At 40.3% G+C, this 24,036-nt stretch overlaps 1 pseudogene; it reads right to left on the bottom strand.

The window, feature by feature from the left end:
* Positions 1-24,036, bottom strand: part of LOC117537314 — a 60,385-nt pseudogene that overhangs the window by 9,109 nt on the left and 27,240 nt on the right.

The following is a 24,036-nucleotide window of genomic DNA, read 5'->3' as shown; positions in this document are numbered from 1 at the left end:
AATCCTGGTTTTCTGAAGCTGGAACGTTAAAGGAATCATTTCCATTATGGTAAACATGCTTATTTGCTCTCTTGCAGAATTAGGTGAGAAGATCGATACCACTTTCTATGTGCGGTTATTATGTCGCCTGAGCCAGGAGAGAGTCAGCTAAAATTAGCATAAAGCCTAGAAACAGCTAGCTTGGTTCTGTCCACTCCAAAAGGAAATGTGCCAACCAGGACTTCTAAAGCTCACAAATCATGACGTTGTATATAGTTTCTTCAATTTGTACAAAACAAAGAAAAACAACATGTTTTTATAGGGGGGTTATATGCCAGAATATTTCTTTCACAAAGCACCGACTTCCTTGACTACCAACAAAAGCTGCTAGAAGTAACGGCTGCTCACATCGAAAAAACTCATATTGTCGTTTTCACAGTTTATTCAGACTAATTTATTTGTCTATTTCCAGGCTTTATGCCAAACCAAGCTTACCGGCTGCTTCTTCAAGCTCTACAATTACCATGTTATGATAGTTTATTCAATTTGTTCAACACACAAAGAAAGTCCCAAATGTAAGGTTTCCTTCACGACGGCACCGACTTCTTAGACAACCAGCAAAAGCTGCTAGAAGTTTACTTACAGCGCCTAACCCGTTAAAAACACAAATTGTCGTTTTCAGTTTAATCTGACTAGCTTGTTTTCTGTTTCCAATCTTAATGCTATAGGCAACAGCTTTATATTTACAACATGTGTATTGTGGTATTAATCTTCCCATCTAACTCTCAGCCTCAAAGAGGAAAAAGTGCATTTCCTGAAATGGTTGAATCATTTGCATTTAGTGTCTCTACTGTGACATGTTTAACATGCTTACCTTTTCAAAAAGGTTTTTATTTGTCTCATTCTGCCTGTGCTGCAGCTCCTCTTTTTCTGCTCTGATTGGTTAGCTGGCCAACTCTGATGAGATTGGTCAATCGTCTTCGAGATGTGTCGGAAATGCCCTCTCCCTAGCATATCAGGTATGATGTGTTTGAGCACTAGCCAATAGAAACGCAAGTGTTACAAAGGGATGTCCACTATGTTACCTAACTAAACATTGGAGTCCAATGGAGTCTTTTGCAGGCAGGGGGGAGTGCGTGGGAGAGAAACTCCCTCTGGAGGAAACTTTGTGATTTTTGCCTTTGCAGGACATCTACATGCACAAAAACCTGTATTACGTACTGCAGGAAACGGAATCCCCAAAAGGCATTTTAAGGTCTCTTTGAAAGTCTCTTGAAATTAAAACCACTTATTCTTAAAGGTCCCATGTCATGGCCATTTCTACTGATCATAATTCCATTGTTGAGGTCTACTAGAATAGATTTACATTGTTCAATGTTCCAAACTCACATTGGTGTCTCAAACAGCATCTCTGTATAGTATGTGTATTCACTCTCTGTCCTACACGCCTTGTTGGAGCTCCTGTCCCCCCCTCCCTGTGAGCCCACTGTGCTCTGATTGGTTGGCTCGCCCACTCTGTTCTGGTTAGTCAACCACCGTTACAGCTGAACATCAGTGTTTATGTTTTACTAAGGCGTTTGTTATCAACCAGAAAAGGACACCAGTAATGACAAACAGATGAGAATGCTGCGTGGGGTCTGGGTGCCGTGTTGGCGGGACGTTGTGGGGCTCGCTGCTCCGCCCTTTGAGGCTCGAGGAGCGGACAGTGTGAGCTGGATTACTGGTGTAGTTTCCTGGTTGCTGCGTGGGGTCTGAGTGAGTGAGTGTGTGTGTGTGGAGCTCAGGCTGAGTGAGTGTGTGTGTGTGTGCGGATTGGTCCATTTGGACTAATTGGTCCATTTGGACTTAGTGACGTCAACCTGCCCCGGAAAAAAAAAATGGAAAAAGAAAAATGTCCAACGAGGCGTTCTGGCATAGACACGTATTTTCTGTGTTAGAGTTTTACTCGCTACAGGGTGTACTTTGAGGGTGTGTGATTTTGCAGACCGTTTACATGCAGAAAAAGCTACATAACACACAATAATGTCTGTTTTTCTTCATACCCACTAGATCCCATTCCCCGTTGGGTATGTAGCTGGAGATGTCCGCTTCTATCATCTGGAGGTCCAGCAGCCAACCGTTGTGGGTCCAGGAGCCAAACTTGAGGTCACACTTCTGCACATCGAAGGGGAACCACCGCACATCGATGTAGCATGTACTCTTCAGGATGCCTGGAGTTAAGTGTTGGGGACAATGACTTTTTGGCAAAGTAGTTCATACTTCACTTTCTCAAGCCTCTGGTCTGAAGGAAAGCTAGCTGAAGGATGTCGTCATGCCAACAGCCCTCAGGCAAAAGTGTTAATAATCCATCACAGAGGAATACATTCAATTACTATAAAAGCCCCTCCATTAGTCTTTCATTAGTGTTTAAAAACACCCCAATTTAATTTAATGTCTACTGATTACCCAAAATACATCATTTAAAATAAAAATAAAAGGTGTAGAAGTTGTTAAAAAACTGATTAAAGTAACTGAAAAATAAGCATACATCCCACAATGCTATGGCTAAATCTGGTTAGAAATGTTACAGTGTTAGATGTAAATGTCACATATAACTTTGATTTCAATAGTATACAATGGCAGATCCTACAATAAAAACACTTTAAATAGTAGTTAACAAGCTGCAGTTGTATGAAAACTTTGTCTTAAAATCTTTTACTTTCCCTTGGAAGTCTGCCCAGTTTTAACACTAGATGAAACCACAAAACACCAAAACAATAGGAGCGGTTTAAATTAACGATTGAATATGATTAAAGTTGATACTTAGTCAAATATAACATTACGAACATCTTAAATGTCTCACCTGGTGGGATGTACTGGCAGGATCCTGAATAATTCACCAACACATTTGTATGGAAGGTAGCATCAAACCTCTCATCAGCACTACAGGGAGAGAAGAGAGGATAAAACAGTCTTTAAATTGCCTCAAAAGCACTCAAAACGAAGACAATCTGAAGGATTCGCTAGATAAAGCCACAAAGGGGGGATAAAAGGACCAGAGGTTTAAACAACGATTGGGAGTTAATCACAAAGGTAAAGAAAAGAGAAAACAGACGATAAACAGACGTGAGAATGAAGGTGACAGAGACAGGTAGACACAAGGGGGATTAGTGTAGATCCAGACAATTGTAATTTGACTGATCATCTTAAACAAACATCGCTGTCCGCCATCGAGACGTCCTTCAAACACACAGGGATTATACACACCCAAAAACAATCATTATCAGAGTATAAGTCATTTCCCACAAGAACACAATTGTCTCCCACCTCCTCCTTCCAGGACAGAACTTTGTTGATCCCTAACATTTCCTAAAGCACCATCAACAGGTCCACATTTAATCTGTCCATTTGATCTAAGTACAGCTTTACAAACTACTGGATCGCAATATAAAAGCAAACAGACAAATTGAAAAATGATACAGTACTAAAAACATAACCTTTGTAGAAGTAAAGAAAAAGATAAAGGTTTCCATAAAATCATGTATCCATTCATTCATATCTGGTATAATGAAATGTTTTCAACATTATTGTCCATTATTACATTTCTAAAACTTCCAGTAAGAGATTGAACGCACTGTAAGAAAGTGAGGTTTATGCCTAATCTCCTCCTAAAGGTTTTTGTACGACAGTAGATCATGAATTGTAGCAACATTGAGCCCAAGAGGCATATAACAGGATGAAGCAATGCAGATGTATGGCCTATACATCAATAATCCAGATCTTATCACTCTTTTCACTTAGCGGAGGCTGTGAGAAACCTTTGGAACAGCACTAATCACTTTTGTTAACTGCCTATAGATTAAATTAGCTAATGTGCCAAATTAGCATTTATCATTGTAATGGTTTTTAAAAACTTCTACCTATTGATTGACCATAGATTGGTAGGCATTAGCATTTTAAAAACGTTTGGGTAACCTTTTAAAAATGAGAAGATTGAAACTTTAGCAAAACATGCATAAATTGATTCAGGATGAAGTTGTTGAATCCCAGAGCAATGGGATTCTTCAAATTAACCTTTTATCCTTGATGTGTGCCGTTGAATAAAAAGAAGACAAGTAATGGCCTGCCATTTACTTCTCAAGCAATAGATGTTGCAAGTAGCTTCAGCTGAAATCAGTTAAGAGAAACAACAAAGGACCGTACGAATTGTAATCACTCGCCAAACCTATGCTTGTAAGGTTGCTTACGTTGGCCAGCAGATGCATAGGCGCTGATACGGCCCAAAACATTTCCGTTATGAGAAACGCAATGCAGATGGAGAAGTGACGCAAATATAAAAACACAAAAGTGCCAAAACACATGCAAATGAAGATTCAATTTTCACAATTCTCTCAATGCAATGGCAACAACCACATTCACATGTATTCCCTTTGTAACACTATTACAGGATGAGTTAAACATCACCATCAAATATGTGTCTAAGGTGGGGCTACATTGCATTGTCTAGATCAGGCATCCTCAAACTACGGACTCCGGTCCGGTCCGGATCCGGACCGAACCAGCACTGTCTCCGGACTCTGAGCAAATTATACTTTTCATATGTATGATCTCTCTGTATTATATGTGAGACATCGCCACAACGCATTCGCAACGAGTCAAAATTCTCCGCTATGTCCACTGCAAACAGCGCTCTGCATGTCTGACTGTTCCACTGTGTTCCACCTGTGTGTGTCAACGCTTTGGTCCAATCACATTCAGCATCCAGTCAGCGTTTTTTCCCCCCAAACAATCTGCGAATCAGAGGCACAGTAGGGCGGGTCTTCGCGGAATGCGGGTGGGAAAAATGTGTGTGTCTCTTTCAACCTGTCTAAGTCAGAGCGAGAATTAAAACAAAAACAAAAAAAATTCAGAGCGAGAGTTAACAGCTCATCTAGTTCCATCTGTACTGTAGCTAGTAGCCTAGTTTCACCTACCGGGGTGGCAACTGACACCCTAAAAATAGGCCTTGCCACCCCAGCTGCCACCCCAGTTGGCATCTTTGTTTTGAAAGAAAAGTTGTGGCTCATCGGACATTTATGAGAGAAAGTCTCTAATGTCCGAGTGCAAGTGAATGCAGCACAAGATGCACGTCATGTAACCCCTCCCCCGGTCCTGGCGCGAGCGTGGACATACGATTTGGCGGCGATTTCATTTTGAACTGGACGGCGCAAAACGAGAAGCATTCGGACCCAAGCACTGAAGGAATGAGGTATTTGCGGTCTACGATGACAGAGAAGAGACTGTCAGTGTGGCTGTACTCAGCATTGAATCAACACGCACTAAAGCTGTTGATCTTAATACGTTTGTGAGGCGTTTTGCTGAACAAAATGGTAATCGCCGCATTCAGCTGTAATAGACATGTCAACTTGATGCTCTGCTCACGGATGAGCATACAAAACTATTAAGATGATGACCTTACGTGTGTAAATATATTGTTTTCTTTGAGGGGGTCTGCCCCCAAAAAACTGTTTTAAGTCCTGAGAAAGTCAAATAAGACGGTGTGTAAAACTACGAACCTCAGTGGACACACAAGGGGGCAAGACATTTATAAAGCAATAATGGGAATGCTGAATGAAAGAGCGTGCAGCTGCCTTTATTCATAACTGTGCAGCTCTTACACTGTGACTCTGAGGGGTCAAGCACAGACACAATAACAATGAAAACTGCTGCATACAGATTATTTTTGTTTTTGCAACCTCGTGTTAAGAATCTTGTTGCAATTGTTTAAAAGTTTGAATGACCGTAATAAACGGACCTTTGTCTTATTGAAACATTTATTTTGGACCTTTAAGATTTGTATTTGAGTACCCCTGGTCTAGATTCATACATTTAAACCCTCTCTACATACAGTACAGTACATAGAAAGAAGCCCGACAGCGGCATGGCTTACATTATTTAAATAAAAAACAACTGAAGCAGGACCCTGTTTCTTGTGTTCTAGTTTCCCAAGTGACAGTGCATGGTGAAATATTCAAAAATCCTGTGTGGGACACATGGTTCCTATATTATTGATGTGGATTGACGTTAGGTTTCTTTATGGTGCTGACACAGGCAGCTGTCTAACTTTCAGATCCTCTCTTTGTCCGGCATTACAGCACTTAATGTCCAAACAACTTCCCTTCTGTACACTGACGAAACAAACTCTCCTGCATCACAAAAATTCATTATTTTGCAAATTCTCTGCAAAAGAACTAACATCAAAGTCACTGATCTTTCGCCTTGGGTGTTGTTCTACTAACTACCTTCAGATCACACAATATGTCTGTTATGAAGTCCCAAGGCATCATCCTCTTCGGAACACCATCCAGAGACTCCAAGAAGCTCCGATACTTTGAACTGCTGTTTAGTGCATCGGCATAAGTAGTCAGACATTTACTGTCAGAAATATCTAAAACTCCAACAAAGCAGCATTCAGATAGACGCTTGGGACCTTTAGTTTCTTCCCACATCCTACCCCTACCTGCAGCTTCGTCTCTTTACCAGAGCATCAGAACTCTATATCCAACAATACGGGAGTTGGGCTAACATGGTACACCTAGAAGCTCCCCTCTTTGGCTCATAATAATAATAATAATAATACCATTAAGACATCTTTGTTCTAAAGGAAAAAGTCATTCAAATTGTCCTGAAAAGCCTCTCTTGAAGGTGAGACAAATTGGCTGACTTCTCAGAGGAAGGCAAGATAAGTTCGCTAACTTTCAGAAGTGACATTCACACCACATGCCATGTTTGGTAGGCTGTGTAGAGGAGAGATAGAGATGAATGAACAATCAGGTACAACACTATGACTGGTTCCATAGTGTTCAATGTATGTCCTCATGTGGTAAATCTAAAAGGGTTTTTTTCTGGCGTTTGTTAAAAATACTCCCACGGTTAAATGTTTTCTATATTTATATAAATATATATTTATTTTTTTATGCTTTTTGCCTTTGTCCCTGAAGAAGTCTTGCTACTGCCAAGACCTCATTTCCAGATTGGGATCATCAAACGTTCATCTTATCTCATGGTTTAATTCTCCTTTCTTTCTTGCTTGCTTCTTTGCCTCACAAAAATAGAAATAAATGATCATACTCACGATTTACACTGCACACACACGGAATGTCAGGTTGAATCTGGGTCTGTGTCAGGACTGTATTGTTTTTATCCTTAGCGATCGCTGAACCCCCCACAAGCTGCTTAATGTTCTGTATCATGTAACATTTGACTCCCCTGTTAAATACCTTCTTTTGGAGCTTGACAGTTTAATAATGGTTGGCAATCCCACAACCTATCTCCCCTGGTGCCACTAACAATAAGCAGGACTATGAAAAGAGCAGTTTTACTCCCAGGCAAACACTACTTGTATTACTCATAGTATTTCCTGGAGTAAAGTTCCTTTGCATATTACTAAGATGTATGTTTAGTCAGGCAGGTATTTTTTCAAGGATTGGTGTAAAACTACAGAATGTTTGCTGTTGCAATAACCTGATTATTATGATGTTATAGGCACAAGAACAAAAGGTGGAACCTACATGTGACAAAAGAAGATACAAAGATGGAGCTTCTGGGAAAGGTACGAATATGTTCTCATGTATTGTGTCTTTTGTTTTTCTCATCCTTATCCTTATGGTCATAGTGTTTCATGATCGTTTTTTCAGCTAAAATAACAGAACTCATTATTGTGTTTCAGCATCATTCCCAATGGATGTATCACATGACGCACATTATGTATGTGTTGCTGTTTTTTTAAGTATGTCACAGCTGCTTAGCAAGAGGGCAAACAAGTCTTGTTTACCATGTAGGCGGCTGTCTGTAATAAGTGCCAAAAAAAGCAACTTTTGTTTGTGGACAAAATCGGTGCCTTCAAGACAAAATACACTGGAAAAAGATCAAACCGCTCAACTGAAACTGAACAAGTTCAGACGGCATTGTGGGTATCCATCACAGAATCACCCTAGCAACCTAATTTATTTTAACAGGCACAGTAGACTCATCTCCCTCCAAACTGCAGGAAGCCACAATGGCTGAGCGCGTTGAAAGGAAAGATGATCAATCAGGCTGACCTCTGAATTAAAGAAACCAAAGCGCTGTTCTGGAGACATTATTTCTCTTTCTCCCCATCAAAGTCCCATTGTTTGACAATGACATGAAAAGATATGAGCTCAGCCAGATGAATGTTTCTAATAAGACCTGTAGAGTTTGATATGAAGGTGAACCATCTTCATCAAACATGATACAATGATAAGATGAAAATAAAGGACCAAAATAAATGACTTCAAAATTGCTTACATATGAAGTATATTACAGAAATCTGTTGACATATCCAGCCACTTTACAGTTTTTCCAGATGATGTGTTCCTACTGGCCTTGGCAGGCAACAGATGCAAAGCTCCCTGGGAGTTTTGGTTTCTGTCCTCCCAGAGGGAATCGGCTAAATCATCTCTTTAAACCAAGCTGTAACCAAGAGTGAACTTTCCTCTGGGAAATATGTTCACCCACTGTGTTGCCGGGTATCCAGAGCCCAGATGACAGAGGAATAAAAGGGAAAGAAAGATAACTAAAAGGGGACCTATCATGCAAAATGCACTTTTGTACGTCTTTTATACATGAATATGTGTCCCCGGTGTGTCAAGGAACTCACCAAGTGTCAGAAAATACAACCCTCTCTCTTTTCCTCCATACCCAAATATCTAAAAACGGGGCTGCAACGGATCTGATACAGACTGATACAGATTTGAAATATCTCTGACATCAGAAACGAGGAGCTCCGCCTATAAGGGCAACTCTCCACCTATCAGGAGGAGACAGCCACGGCCATTGGCGTTCGAAAGCGCTGGAGACGCTGTAGTACATATGCCAGGCCTGTAGGTGGCGCTGTAGTCTGCCACAAAAGCAGCGAAGAAGACTTCTCACAGATTCAGCCCTTGCAAAAACAGGCCTAAAAAAGAGCAAATAGAGCGAAATGAGGCATGGCTAAAATGCATGATCTGTTTGGTATTTTGAAAAAGAAACTTCGCAGACATGTGTTATATAGGTATGGCCCTACAATATATTATTCAAATATAGCATGATAGGTCCACTTTAAAAAAGGATTTGCAAAGTAGAATTTAGCAGCAAGAGCATTGGCAGATAAGGCAATGTGCTGGTGCTGGCCAGTAGCCACTGAGATAGTTACCAATAAATATGAGGTTTTATCATTTTAGCTGCCTTTCTATCAATATGTCGTATTAAATAACCATTCCAATTGGGCGATTTTAAATGCAGTATGGTGGGATAATAAATCACCATGTCTGTATGACCATAAAAATACATTTTGAGGAGCTACCAAGTTCCAGATGAACAAATGTTGATTTAATCAATACAAATTAAATATATAAAATATTCTAACATAAAAGTTGTGCAAGTAAAAACGGTCCATCTATAGAGCCAATGACTGCCCTTCTCCGAGCCAAGTAGTCTCATAAGGGTGAGAATTGTGTTGGATAGACCGTGTGCGATAGAGAGAACATTTTTTTATTCATTTTGGTAGGTTAAACAGTATATTATAGTTTTCGATCAGTTACGCTGCATTGACTTTGCCGTTGTGTTTGTGAGAGCCTTGCTGCCTACTAGGTGGAAGCGTTGACCTTAGCTTCGTTGACCTTGTTTACCTCTGACCCTTTGAAGCGTAACGGCCCGTCCACACTACAGCGTCTGCAGCGTCGACAGCTTCAATCTGCCCATTCACTTTGAATGGGGTGACGTCACGTTGCCGCTTTTTTTCGCCGAACTGAATTGTGGGTAGCAGAGCGGTCCGTCTCCGGCGTCTCAGGCGTCAGAAGTTGAACAATGTTCAACTTCTGACGCCGGAGACGCCGGAGTAGCCAGCGCCAGCCAATCAAATCCCGTTTCGGAAAATCTGACAGATCAAGCCGTAGCCAATCAAACCGCGTCTAAGCTGGGAGAGATATCCCGCCGTTCATTTCTATATTTCAAAAAAAGATGGAGGAGAAACTAATTATCGCCGTAGCAAATCACCCGGTTTTGTATGACCAGACCCTCTTCACCTACCGGGATACAAACCGGAGGAACCAGGCATGGAGGGAGGTGGCAGAGACAGTGGGTGAAACTGGTAGGTTTTCGCCTGTTTGGGGAGTTTATATATATATTGCTCCCATAAAATCCCCGGGGGTTTTTGCTTTCTATGTCGGGGGCGGGAGATACATGTGATTGGTTGTTGGTCGCGGTGCTTGAATAAAATCCCCAAACTTCAGACACGCCCAGCTCCAAGCTTTTTTTGAAGCTGTAGTGTGGACGCTCCGTAACTAATCAGATGACAGCTGAATATAGTGGCACAAGCTAGCAGGGGACGTAACCATAGAAATGAAACTAACCAGCTGGTTTCAACGTAAGGCTCTGCGCCCAAACTCACGGTGAGCAAAGAGAAAAATCGCGTATCAAGTGAAAGCAGCTTAAGTCAGTAGGCTTGATTTTGATAGACATTTTTCAGCAAAAGTAGCAAAAATTGCTTGCTCTCAATCTTAAATGTCAGTCTGGTGTTATGTCAGTCAATCAATAGACAGTAAACATTTCATCACTAAAGAGTACATTCCAAAGCTTTTTCAATACTTCTAGTTACTTCCATTCTTAAGGCCACTTTGCTTAAATGTTGATTGGCAATTTTGTGTTATGACAGATTAATATAAGATGGGGAATATTTGGAAAACTGGCTTAGTTTTCTTCATATCATTACTGTATTAATACAAATATAATGAAATCGCCAATTTTCCAATTCATATGCATTTCGATCACCTCGATTTTGATCAATGTATTGTTGTTACGTCCGCCCCGCGGAAAATAGGGTAGTATTAAAAGTGATAAGGTTCAAAAGTAAACATAACAGGATGAGACAACCGTACCTGTTGTAGAGGAGGATGTCTGGGACCCAGACCTGATTGGAAGGGAAGCGCAGGTTCTGAACCCCAGGGTAGTTGTCTGAGTTCCATGCAAGGTAAATGTCTGTCCAATACTGAAACAAACAACAGAGAGATCAAACGAGGCAGATAATGAGGTGAGGACACAAAAATGAGGGCACAAATGACAACAAGTGAGAAAATGACAGAACAGGTAGAAAAATGCCAAATTCAAGGCTTTAAACTACATGTGAGACAATTTGTTGTTTTGTTGTTGAAACTATTATTATCAATGTTCACAGCTCTGACACCAACGCTTGTTTCAAAGTGCTGGTAAAAAGCCATAAAGACTGCATGTATCATCTGTGCATAACAGCATCTCTTATACACCTATAAAGGACATCCTGGCTCTCAACAGCAAAGCAGAACTTAGTTGACCATAGCGATCCACGACAAAACCAATACAAAGTCAAACATTGTTAATCCTTAACTCTAGTTTATATTCCAAATACTGTTACACTTTGTCTCTTGCTCTGCTTAAAAAAACCTGGCAGGAAAACATTGCCAAGCCAGCAGTTGTTGGCACTGACCCTTGCACTCCAATTTGAGTCTGCATGGGTCTGTTTTCAGGAGGAGGCTCACTGAGGCCAGCATCAAAGCGTTTAAGGGCACAAAGGGTAAGCGAGTGTTGCATCTGTGCCTATTTGTATTACTTGCAATACGTGGCTTGATAATGTGTGACCTGTGGATATTAGTGTGTAGCTATTGGACATGTGTGGTACGTCCACCAACAAGGTTATGGTTTTGGCTCCTGTTTATCTGTCAGTAAATTACTTAAAAACGAAAGGCTCAATTTGAATAATACATGTTGGACCGGTGTAGCATGGTCCAAACATTTGGAGTGGATCTGAATCAGGGGTCGGATACATGAATAATGCTTCACTTTCTTTATTATTAAGGGATAGTGCTGCATTCATGGCTGCTGTAATAACAACTCAAAACAGATACAAATGATTTGCTAAAGCTCCTTTTCTCTGTAGGGTCCATCATCTCTACAGTTCAGGACCATCCGTGGAGCATATGAATGCACCATCAGCCTTTGCAGAGGTCAGTGCTCTCTAATATTCATTCTAATAATGTCTTTCTGTGTATGTGTGTGTAGTACTGTACACATGCATGTATAGTCACATAGAGATCAGGCATGAAAACGGGTCAGGGGTGAAAAAGGTGAGAAGGATATTATCCCTCTGGGGTCCAGGGGCATGCTCCCCCGGAAGAACATTTTGAATATTCCATATTTTAAAGCATCAATCTGATGCATTTTGAGATGCATTTTTTTGCCAACCTGGGGAGAGCTGGAGAAACTTAACTTCAGCCATGAGTCAAACATATTATGGCCTCCTTTCTAAGTATTATCAGGGATGCAAACTCATCAGGTATGGAAAAGGTGACAAGGACCCGAGCCCCCAGACCCCATGGAATATCGGCTTTAAAATGAGGAATAACAGAGGATTTTAGCAGTCAGAACAACTAAAGCAGCAGTGTTAATAATAACAGAAACGCTAAAGAGTCACATCTAATAGAAATATATAAAAGCATTTATTTTAATTGTGTAGCAGTCAGTTTATAATTTTTGCAGCACTGTTGAGCATTTTGAAAATGTATTGTCATGCCTCTGTGCAAGGCTTAGTCTTTCTATCTTTATAGCCACTGGTGTAAAGTAACTACATTCATAAATTCAAGTACTATACTTGGGTACAATTTTGAGATACTTGTACTTTATTTAAGTATTTCAATGTTTTGCTACTTTGTTCTTCTTCTCCTCTACAGTTCAGAGGTAAATGGTGTACTTTGACTCCACTACATTTATGTAATACCTTTAGTTACTTTGCAGATGTGAATGAATGATGTGAAATCTAATCAAGTGTTGAATCAGACTTTAGTTCCACCTGGAGTAAATTCACAAGCAACCCTGCAGAATACAAAGTAATTCAAACTAGCTGCACCTTTACCAGCTTTGAGAACACTTTAATGATCAATCATTATAAAACACATCATATATATTATTCTGAAATGGACCAATCTGCACAACGACTACTTTTACTGTCGCTACTTTCACTATATTTTGATGAGAATACTTTTCTACTTTTACTTGAGGAACATTTTGAATGCAGTACTTTTACTAACAGAGTATTCCTACACTCTGGTACTTCTACTTTTACTCAAGTACAAGACCTGAGTACTTCTACTTTTACTCAAGTACAAAATCTGAGTATTTCTGCTTTTAATCAAGTACAAGATCTGAGTACTTCTACTTTTAATCAAGTACAAGATCTGAGTACTTCTACTTTTAATCAAGTACAAGATCTGAGTACTTCTACTTTTACTCAAGTACAAGATCTGAGTATTTCTGCTTTTAATCGTACAAGATCTGAGTACTTCTACTTTTACTCTAGTACAAGATCTGAGTGCTTCTACTTTTACTCAAGTACAAGATCTATACTTATACCACCTCCGTTTATAGCCTATGAAAAACTATTAGAAAACGAAGGCTAAAGCTAACGTTAGCAGATAGTGACAATGTATGCTAGCTAGCTAGCTCAACGATAATATTGCGACAGAAAAACTTTTCAGTGCACATCACGCTCTGCGCTCCGACAGGGAGCTCTGCTCTGAACACCTGAACGGCCCGTTCTAACAGCTGTTCACCAGCGGTCCAGTCTGTACCACAGTGACTCCGGACCGCACTGTTAAAATTAACGAACGCACCCGTAGGTAATGTGGCTGCTGAAGCTAGACCATCATCGCGGAGCAGCAGAGCCGACAGGCAGGAAGACTCGAGCACACAGCTCGCGCTGCATTATAATATATATAAAAAAAGAACACCATGCGTGTCATGATGGCACATAAGATAACAGCTCGCGGCCGCAGATTACTCCGGGTCCCAGACCCCCACCATACCCCAAAAATATTTTTATTGCAGATCTACATGAATCACACAAACGACCTATTTTGGATTCAAAACGGCGAGTTTCGCCGAAAGGTGAGTGATTGTCATGCCTGAGATGAAGGCACTTATATGTTGTAGCCAAGGGGCACATCTCTATGGAGCAAACACAGTCCCAGTGCTAATGTGATCATGTATGATGAATTGGAAATGGGGGACCCTGATGTAAACAAGACGGAAGTCTTTCTCTGGTCTGCATCCCTTTAACAATTGTATGTTTTGAGCTGTACTGTACTGTACCCAATATACAAGCTGTTAATAAACTTTTCAATCAATCAATAGTACACTGGGCACATCTGTTTGTGCCTATATGTGGATGTGTGTTTGCATGAATGTGTTCATGGTACAATATGTGCATAAATCATAAAGGAAATCAGCCTGTGCATATGTGCCTCTGTCCATATTGTCTAAAATCAACGCAAAATCCTATACTAACGTTGTCGGATTTGAACAATTTAAAAAAAATGCCATTCATCTGAAGTCTGACATATGTCTCCACTCACGCAGCTAATGACTTAATCGCTACATTTGTCATCTGTGAGCCGTGGCCATTTTGTGCTACAGAGCCTTTTCTTTTAATGTTGTTCACGTTGGCTGGGAAAGCACCACTAAGAGCCATAGGAGCAAATTACAGCTCAGTGACTTTGTAGTCCGTCAGGAATAAATGTGGAGGACACCAGGCTACGTAAGGTAACAGCTGTCTAAGAATAGGTTTGGAGTTACGTAACAGAAATGTAAGAAAGCATCACTAATTTGAAACAACTAGATTTGTGTTAAGATAGTGTGATTCTCTGAGTGCTAGACTGTGAGGGTGTTGTACGCAAATATGCAGAATATATATTTGTCCGTGGAAAAGTAACAGCTAAAGTATTTGGCCTTATAATAGAACTTTAGCACTGATTGCTTTTTGTTATTTGTAATTACCTTCTGTGCATCTCTTCAATGTCAACACAACCTTCTCCGAGCATATCTGCTGCAACTGCAAAGCCTCCTTAGGCAGAACAGTCAGTATTATATTTAGAGGCATAATTGGATGATACAGTGTGCATGGATGATAACGATTGTGTGTTGGTATTTTTGTCAACAAAAAAATATAATTAGGCTACAACACTGTCCAAACCATCTCTGGATTCAAGCCTTCTTCTCGCTTTTTTTCGGAAATGCTGTATGTCCCGGAAATATCTTCCTTTACTCCAACACAATGGAAGTGAATGGAATGTAATCAATGATGCTCACAGCAACAGATACATTTATTTAAAATTGAATTGAAAGAAAAATTCTTAAATACCTTTTTTTTTTTATAGAAACTATTTCCTGTAAAAACAGCTGATTGGAGGACTATTAAACACCACAGTAACCTATATGTGATAGATTGTGAGCACATCAGCTACATAGTACTCAGATAGAGGCAGGAATATCCGAGACAAAAATATTAAAGTCTAAGTAAAACCTTTTCCTTTGGACTGACCCTTTCAATGTCACTCTTCCAGAGAACGAGACAAAAGTAACTCCTAGTTCCTAGAAAACCTAATCTCATAACAATTCTCACAGTTAAAAAACACATTCAATCCTATCCATTTCGGATGTGGGACATTCATAGCCTGATAAACCTGCAGCCTAATCCTTAAATCCTCCACGTTCAGGACAGAAGAACGAGCTCCTTCTCTATCTGACTCTGTGAGCGAATTCATGTACTTCTCAAGTCTCCTTCTCCTTCAAAATCTGCTGCATCTGCAAAGCCCTAAAGCCATTACACTTAAGTGGATGCCCGTATTAAAGAAGTTGCATTCTGAATAATTGATTGATTCATAACGTGTTACCCAGTCATCAGTCAACTCAACCTGAATGAGTTTAGGCTGCAACCCCCGTAATGTGCTGTTCTCACTGCTGGGATAAAGAGGCTGCTACCTGACTGGCCTGGTGTACCATGCTGCTGAGCAGTGTAATGCATATTTCTTGTAGCTTATTTTCACCTTTCCATAATGCTACAGATGTGCTGTAGCTGAGCTAAGTGGTTTGGTTTCCACATGGATGGCAGAACAGATGTTATTTGGAATTTGACAATTAAGTGTTCAGAAGCGTGCAATTTTTTACTGGTGATTGTGGTCACCTGGTGCCCTGTGTTGTCTCCTCCCCTCTCACCTGTGTCTTGTTGGTTTGATTAGTCTGTGTGTATTTAGGTTCTGTTTTCTTGTTAGTCAGTGTGTGTGAGATCCTGGGGGCTGGTAACTGTGTTCAGGGGAGACAGTCATATTGAGGCTGTGTATCCTGTAGCCTATACCACAAAGAGGAATAAATGCCCACACCGGGTTATATTTGAACTCTCTGCCTCTGCCTCCTTACTTGGTCGGGCCGCTCAACGGTCAGCTTCACACTACTACAAAACATGAAACAGTAGACACTTTTAAACAACACATTTATTTTTGTTCTGTTGTCTGATACATGCCATGATTAATCTACAGTTTACAATGATTTTAACTAATACTGCACATACATCTGTTAAACTAAACAAAGCAAGCACAGACACACATTGATAGTCTGTCACTCAGAGGTCAAAGGAGTATCAGGCCCTTTTCTTAAGTAAAAATATTCATACCACACTGTAAGAATACTCTATTACAAGTGAAAGTCTGGTAATGAAAATGTTACTTAAGCAAAAGTATAATTAGCTAAATGCTGTTTGAGTATTACACGTACCCTATAGTAAAAAAATCCAATATTAACGAACAAAAACTTAAAGGTGGGGTATGCAATTTACTTACACTTTTTGTTATATTCCATGGAATGCACTTAACATCCCGATAGCAATGAATATATTAAATGCTTTGACAATAAATACATAAAACTTCATTTCATCTGTGGAAGCCGTAGCGCTGTAAAAAGCACGACCAATCATTTTAGCCGGCCCGGCTAAAATAACTGGATGGCCCTGCCTGTCAGACTTCAAGATAGTGAAGCACAAAGTAAAATATTTCCCTTTCATTTGTAGTGGAGTATAAAGTGCAACGAAAAGAACATTCTCAAGTACCTCAAAATTCCACCACTGCTTATGCAACAATGTGGACTTTCAAGAGAAATCTTGAGGAAATAAAGTTCAAGAAAGATTTTTGAAAACGACAGAAGCGTATTTCAACTTTGATTTGTTACTTAAAGGTGGGGTAGGTAAGTTTGAGAAACCGGCTCGAGATACACTTTTTGTTATATTCCATGGAATGCTCTTAAAGGGCCCATGTCTTGCTTTTCCGGTTATTACCCGTCCCCTTGTGTGTTATGAAGGTTTTTATGCATGTAAACGGTCTGCAAAGTCAAAAACCCTCAAAGTACACCCTGTAGCGAGTACAACTCTAACGGAGCGTCCACACAGCAGCGTGCGTTGACGCTTGGAGGTGGGCGTATCTGAAGCTTGGGGATTTTTTGCGAGCAACGCGACCAACAACCAATCACCTGAATCTCCCGCCCCCGACATACAAAGCAATAGCAAAGTTAAAACGAAGTAAACTGGATATAAAATCCCCAAACAGGCGAAAACCTACCAGTTTCACCCACTGTCTCTGCCACCTCCCTCCATGCCTCGCTCCTCCGGTTTGTATTCCGGTAGATCAACAGAGACTGATCATACAGCTCCGGGTGATTCACTACCGCTATAATTAATTTTCCCTCCCATTTTTTTGAATATGAGGAAATGACCTGCGTAGTCTCTCCCAGCATACACGCGGTTTGATTGGCTAGCGATTGTACTGGCAGATTTGCATAAACGGGATTTCATTGGCTGACGCCTCGGTCGAGGCGTCAAAAGTTGAACATTGCTCAACTTTTGACGCCAGCTACGCCAGCAACGCTCCACGTCGCTTCCCAAAATGCAGTTCGGCTAAAAGTGACGTCACCCCATTCAAAGTGAATGGGCAGAAGCGTTGGAAGCTTCAACGCACGCCGCTGTGTGGACGGGCCGTAACACAGTCTATGCTGCCCCAAAACGCCTCGTTGGAGATTTCTCATTTTCCATTGTTTATTTCCTGGGTACTGTGACGTGTGAATACCCAGAGGCCACACCCTCTGCCAGCATTTCACGAAACAACGCTTCACAAACCTTTCAGCGATTCATGCCGGATATGTACAGCGTAGGGCACTGAAGAACGATGCTGTTCCTACTTTGTTTGGACCAGCGGGAGATTCGGGTACACAACCTGTAAGTATTCATTGTTGTTTGTGTATTTATGATGTTTAAAACAAACAAGGTACCACGACTGTTTAAATGGGTAAACGTTTTTCGGACTACTACGTTGGGATCGCGGAGAAATGCTCTCCGCAGACCCATTCTCACAGCGTTATAAACCTTTTCTTACTCAATATCAAGCCACACTTATTGTTTTTACTTCGGCTGTGAGTGTTTGTGTGTGCTCAGCATGAGTTTCGCTTGTTCTCGCTGTATCGCCGACCCGGAAGCCTGTCTGCTCCTCGCAGCAACGAGCCTCGCAACGTCCCGACCAATCAGAGCACACTGGGCTCACAGGGAGGGGGGGGCAGGAGCTCCAACAAGCCGTTTAGGACAGAGAGTGAATACCGGTGAATAAATACTAGGGATGCACGATATTGTTTTTTTGAAACCAATACCGATACCGATAACTTCCTGCTTCTCAAGACCGATACCGATAACCGATAATAATATAATATATATATATATATATTAAATGTACCTGTAGTTTTTGCACATCTGGTGGTAAAAAAAAGACTAGTGGTGAGCAAATGACATGAGCATTACTACTATGAACAAAACAAAGCAGAAGAACAGTTTTGACTCTTCAAAGTGACCATATTTATTTTCCCAAATAAAGTGCCTTTTTCAAAAGCCTCGTCGATAGGTAAAAGCCCCGGTGCTTTTGCAGCTGGCTTTGGATTCGCCGCTAGTTTAGCAGCGCAGGCGTCTTCCTACGCTTTTAACACACCATCGTGGCGATGGCGATGTTTCAGGTGACTAATCAGGTTGGAAGTATTATAGCTCGTTTCTTTTTTCCCTCCTCGTGGAACTTCTGCATTGCATTTGTTAATACAAATAGCAAGCGAACTATCTAACTCTGAAACTTTGAAATAGTCCCATACTACCGACGACATGTTTGTTTACTGTCCTGGCTTCACGGCCGCACACCATTTACGTCACAGCCAGGCATGAGTTAGGGAGCGCTGGATTTGTGAGAAACTCCCCTCTTCCTAAACCACTAATACCATAGTAGCCTACTGGCAAAACGGGAGGAGCCGAGTGAAAAACAAGCGCCCCTCATCCCAATCCACCCACACAGCAGTATTTTTTTCTTTTTTTTTACCCAAAAAATATTTTGTTTATTATCGGGGCTATTAATACTTTTATCGGGTTTATCGGGATGACGTCATAATTCCTAATATCGGACCGATAATTATCGTGCACCACTAATAAATACACATACTTTACAGAGATGCTGTATGAGAAACCAATGTGAGTTTGGAAAATTGCAAAGTATAAATCTATTTTAGTATACCTCAACAATGGAATTATGATCAGTAGAAATGGCCATGACATGGGAGCTTTAACATCCCGATAGCAATGAATATCTTAAGTGCTTTGACAACAAATCCATAAAAAAATGTCATCTGTGGAAGCCGTAGTACTGTAAAAAGTACGACCAATAATTTTAGCCGGGATGGCCGATCTGCCTGTCAGCCTTCCATCTGTGCACAAACTTATCTCGTGCCCTCCTTGGTCATGTGTGCGTTGGAGGAGGGGCTCTGTAAGGAAGTAGCAGATTTCTTCCGGCTGTGTATTTTCAAATTCTAGCGCACTCGAGCTGGTTTCTCCAAAATTACCTACCCCACCTTTAAGATCATTGCATATATGATGTCCGTGAGCAGAAGGCAGGCGTTCACCAAGCGTCTTCTTTTGCTGCACTTCATGGGGGACATGGAGCTTCACAACACTCAGCATAGTCCTTTTTCGACGATATCTTTGCCTCCATTCTGTCAAAACATGTAAATCAGTGTTAACATACAGTACTGTAAACTTTTCTGTGAATTTACTAAGACTGATTGGGTTGAGCTATTTAATTTAGTATTTAAGTAGCCATTGATGTTCTTTTTAAGCAGAGGGGATGGGGTGAGGTTGAAAGGGCTTTATTATCATATGCACAGTAGCTACAGTGTGGATATGGGAATTTATATTAACTCTTATTTGTTACGGTCAAAGTATGACTACAAGTAAGGAAGCTCAGTTTATTAAAGTGGACCTATCATGCAAAATGCACCTTTGTACGTCTTTTATACATGAATATGTGTCCCCGGTGTGTCAGGGAACTCACCAAGTGTCAGAAAACACAACCCTCTCTCTTTTCCTCCATACCCACATCTCTAAAAAACGGGGCTTTAACGGATCTGATACAGATTTGAAAATAGTCTGATGTCAGTGACGAGGAGCTCCGCCTATATGGCCAACTCTCCACCAATCAGGGGAATGAGAGGTTGCAGTGGCATGGTAACAGCATGGTAACATGACACTCATAACTCGGCCCCCTCCTTTGCAGTGGGGCGTGGTCAGCTGCAGCCATGCAAAGACAGGGCTGGAGGAGAGCAAAATAGAGCAAAATGAGGCATGGCTAAAATGCATGATCTGTTTGGTATTTTGAAAAAGAAAACCTATAAATATACCTTATATGTATGGCCCTACAATATATTATTCACATATAGCATGATAGGTCTCTTTTAAAAAAAATCTTTGTTCCCAACAGGAAGTAAACCTGATTAAATAATTGGGTTCTACAGGCTCAAACTTTCAATTCTCCTGAAAAACCCATTTTGAATCAGAATATTAAACATTAAAATTGAGTAAGTTTGAAAATATATATAAATATTATACAGTAAAATTAGATTCCAATGTACTTTATCTAAATGTTAACTTAAAAACTGGAGACTGAAGAGGTTTTTCACATAATGGCAAGATGTACTTACCTTTAGAGCAGTGTTTCTCAAACTTTTTCATACCAAGGACCAAAAAAACACTCGCGGACCACCTAACTCCACAAATATCCAAAAACACATCGTTTTTTATAAATCGCCTGAAAATGATACAAACAAGTGGCCACATGTGTGATCAAGGTATTTATCTGGGCTATATCATGCAATTGAAAGTGAAACTTAAGCTCGTTCCATTGCGAAGATATTCCCGCCAGAGTGCGAAAAACTTTTATTTATTTATTTATTTCAAATGTGAAATGTTACCAATATACTCACGGACCACTAGGGGGCGCTCACGGACCACCAGTGGTCCGCGGACCACACTTTGAGAAGCACTGCTTTAGAGAATAGAGATATTCATGTACAAACAGAACAACAGACACATTTTAACACAAATCAAGCAGAACATTTACCTGGTTTTCTTTAATCAGCTCCTCTGCAGACTCTTCCAGAAGCTCCATTAGGCGGGAGGGCGGCTTCCGTCTAACTTCAACGTGGTGCTGTTGAACAGACATGTCAATTATTCTAGCGAACACACATAACTGTAAGTACAGAAAGATATTGGAAACAATGATTATGCCTTAACTTCAATTTAACGCGCTACAGAAGGAGACGCCAATAGTTAAACTTTTAATAAAGTAACTCTTGTCCCAGTAGTCTTCCTTCACCCCTCTCCTTTAGGCTGCAGTGAAACAGGCCGCATCACAGATTGGCCCACAGAGCAGCGTCCATGGCAGTGAATGTGACATAGGCAGTAGGCATACACTTTTTTTTGGAATCTGGTGCCGCTATCTGTCTCAGTGTACACAGGAAATAAAAGCACACATGTGCATCACACACAGTCGGATGAATGTGAGTGAATTGACTTGACTCCCACAGTAAAGGAAAACTCAGTTTGGCGCCACACTGCTTTAGTGTGAAAATGTAGCGCGAACACCCCCGAAGTAAAAAAAACCTCTCTGAACTACTAGTGCCCCACTGCCACATTTTGTATTCAAAACGGTGAATTTCGCCAGCTGTTAACTAATTTGAAGCAACTACTAAACCACTAAGTATTATATTGTTGTGTGTGCCTCGTCCATGAAAGCAGGCTAAATTAGCTAGCACGCTAACAAGCTAAATTGCTAAGCTGAAACACTGACGTTAGCTAACGTTTGTTTGGTATCCACATTAAGCTGACAATCTAACAGGAATGCACAGAGTTAATAAAGTACAAAAATATACTTACATGATTCAAAATCCACGAGTATTCATATTAATTATCTTCAACTGGAACCGTTTTTCAAATGTCTGTAGCCTACTGTGCGCAAACTCCTCTGACGTTATGGGGGCGTCGCCCACCTTTACGCAGCGTCCACACGGCAGCGTGCGTTGAAGCTTGCTGGCGGGCGTGTCTGAAACTCGACCAACAACCAATCACATGAATCTCCCGTCCCGGTTCCACAAGCACGCAGTTTGATTGGCTAGAGCTTGTACTGGCATATGATTTGATTGTCTGACGCTTCCGTCAAAGCTTCAAAAGTTGAACTTTTCTCAACTTTTGAAGCGAGCAACGCAAAGCGAAGCGACGTAACCACAATGCAGTTCGGCAAAGCGTGATGTCACCCCATTCAAAGTGAATGGGAAGAAGCGCTTCAACGCACGCCGCCGTGTGGACGGGCCGTAATTGCCCAGGTATATTACTAGCTTTTCACAGGTTGTAGTTCAACCCATTACTTTAGTTAACATTTACTTGGTGCTATTAAATGTGCTTATCAAAATGAAGATACAAAACTACTTGCAAATTCAAGTAACACATTAAATAAAAGGAGAGATTTTGAGTAAAAAAAAATTATTAGTAATTTCTTGTATAATTTAAACACATAATCATAGTAATATTTACTAGAGCAAAACATATTTTTATCAGTGAAGATAGATGATTGGCGTTGATGTATGATTTTATTAAAATCCAATGTCCGGTCAGTCTGTTTGTGGACAAGTGACAGGCTTAGACTTAAACTGTGATTTCCTTGGCTTGTCAGTGTTTATATAATTCAATGCAGTATACATATTCACTACTTTGACTTTAACAAGACAGTTTACTTTGATAATTGATGTTAAACTCATTAGCATCTTAGCTCAGCCGTGATGAAGTGTTTCTTTCAGACGTGCATGACAAGGTTCCATTGATTAGACTTGTTCTCTCGTGGATCGCCTGAAGCCACAGACTTTTTCTTTTACCGTCTTTTTTTCTAAGTTAAAGTAAAGAAAAAATTGTAACTTTGGATCTTTTTTTGTTTGACATGCAATTCCTGATACAGCAGCTTTTAAGTATGTTCAAACTATTTTTTCTTCTTTGTGCCAATTCTTAGTTTTCACTTAAAAGTGTGCAGGGCTATCATTTCAGCTGGTGACGTAGCACTGCTCTCCTCTCAGCATTATCACTTTAGAAGGTTGTTCCTTTCCAGAACAAACAACACAGAAGTAAAAGTTGTTAGCATGTTTAGCTAACTAGCTTATCTAAAGCTAAAAAAGCAATACATAACTTTCTGAGGCCAAGATTTTATCACAGTTAATGTTAAAAAGAAAATCCCTGCTTCCTATGAAAAATTGAATCTATTACCACCAAAACATTTCGTCCAAAATTGTTCAATTACGATTATTTTGCACATTTATTGTGCAATAGCTAAATAATAACAGGGTTAACAACAGCAACTACATTTAAAGACTTAAAAAAGCAAATTCAAGTAACCCAAGGAAAAGTATTGAGAAATTATCTTAGAAAACCAGATTTGCTGGCTTGATAAAATGCTTTTATCTACGTTCTAAAGTGACAAAGCCTCACACTGACAAAACAAATGTATTATGCTACTGTTAAGTATAATAAAAGAATAAATAAACCTAAAATAAAAAAGGTTGACAGAACCATTGCCTTTAATTTTGTATGAAAATAACAAGTTTGACAGCACCATCCAACACAACTCTAGCCCTTTGTTTTCTATTGTCACATGAGGCCCTGAAGAGTTACTGAAGTAACAGAAACAGTTTCTGTACAAAAAAAAGAAGTAATTAGGTGCAGCTCAAAACGGGATTCATGCCTTCAACAGCAGTTAGATGTGAACATTAAAAAAAGAAAAAAAGAAAGATGGCAGAGCCCACAGGATACAAACATAGTGTCCAAAAATACACCAAATGACGATTACAACA

Source organism: Gymnodraco acuticeps, unplaced genomic scaffold, assembly GCF_902827175.1.
Source record: "Gymnodraco acuticeps unplaced genomic scaffold, fGymAcu1.1, whole genome shotgun sequence".
In the NCBI taxonomy this organism is placed as follows: domain Eukaryota; kingdom Metazoa; phylum Chordata; class Actinopteri; order Perciformes; family Bathydraconidae; genus Gymnodraco; species Gymnodraco acuticeps.
The sequence above is the reverse complement of the archived record's forward strand: the minus strand, read 5'-3'. Positions and strand labels throughout refer to the sequence as shown.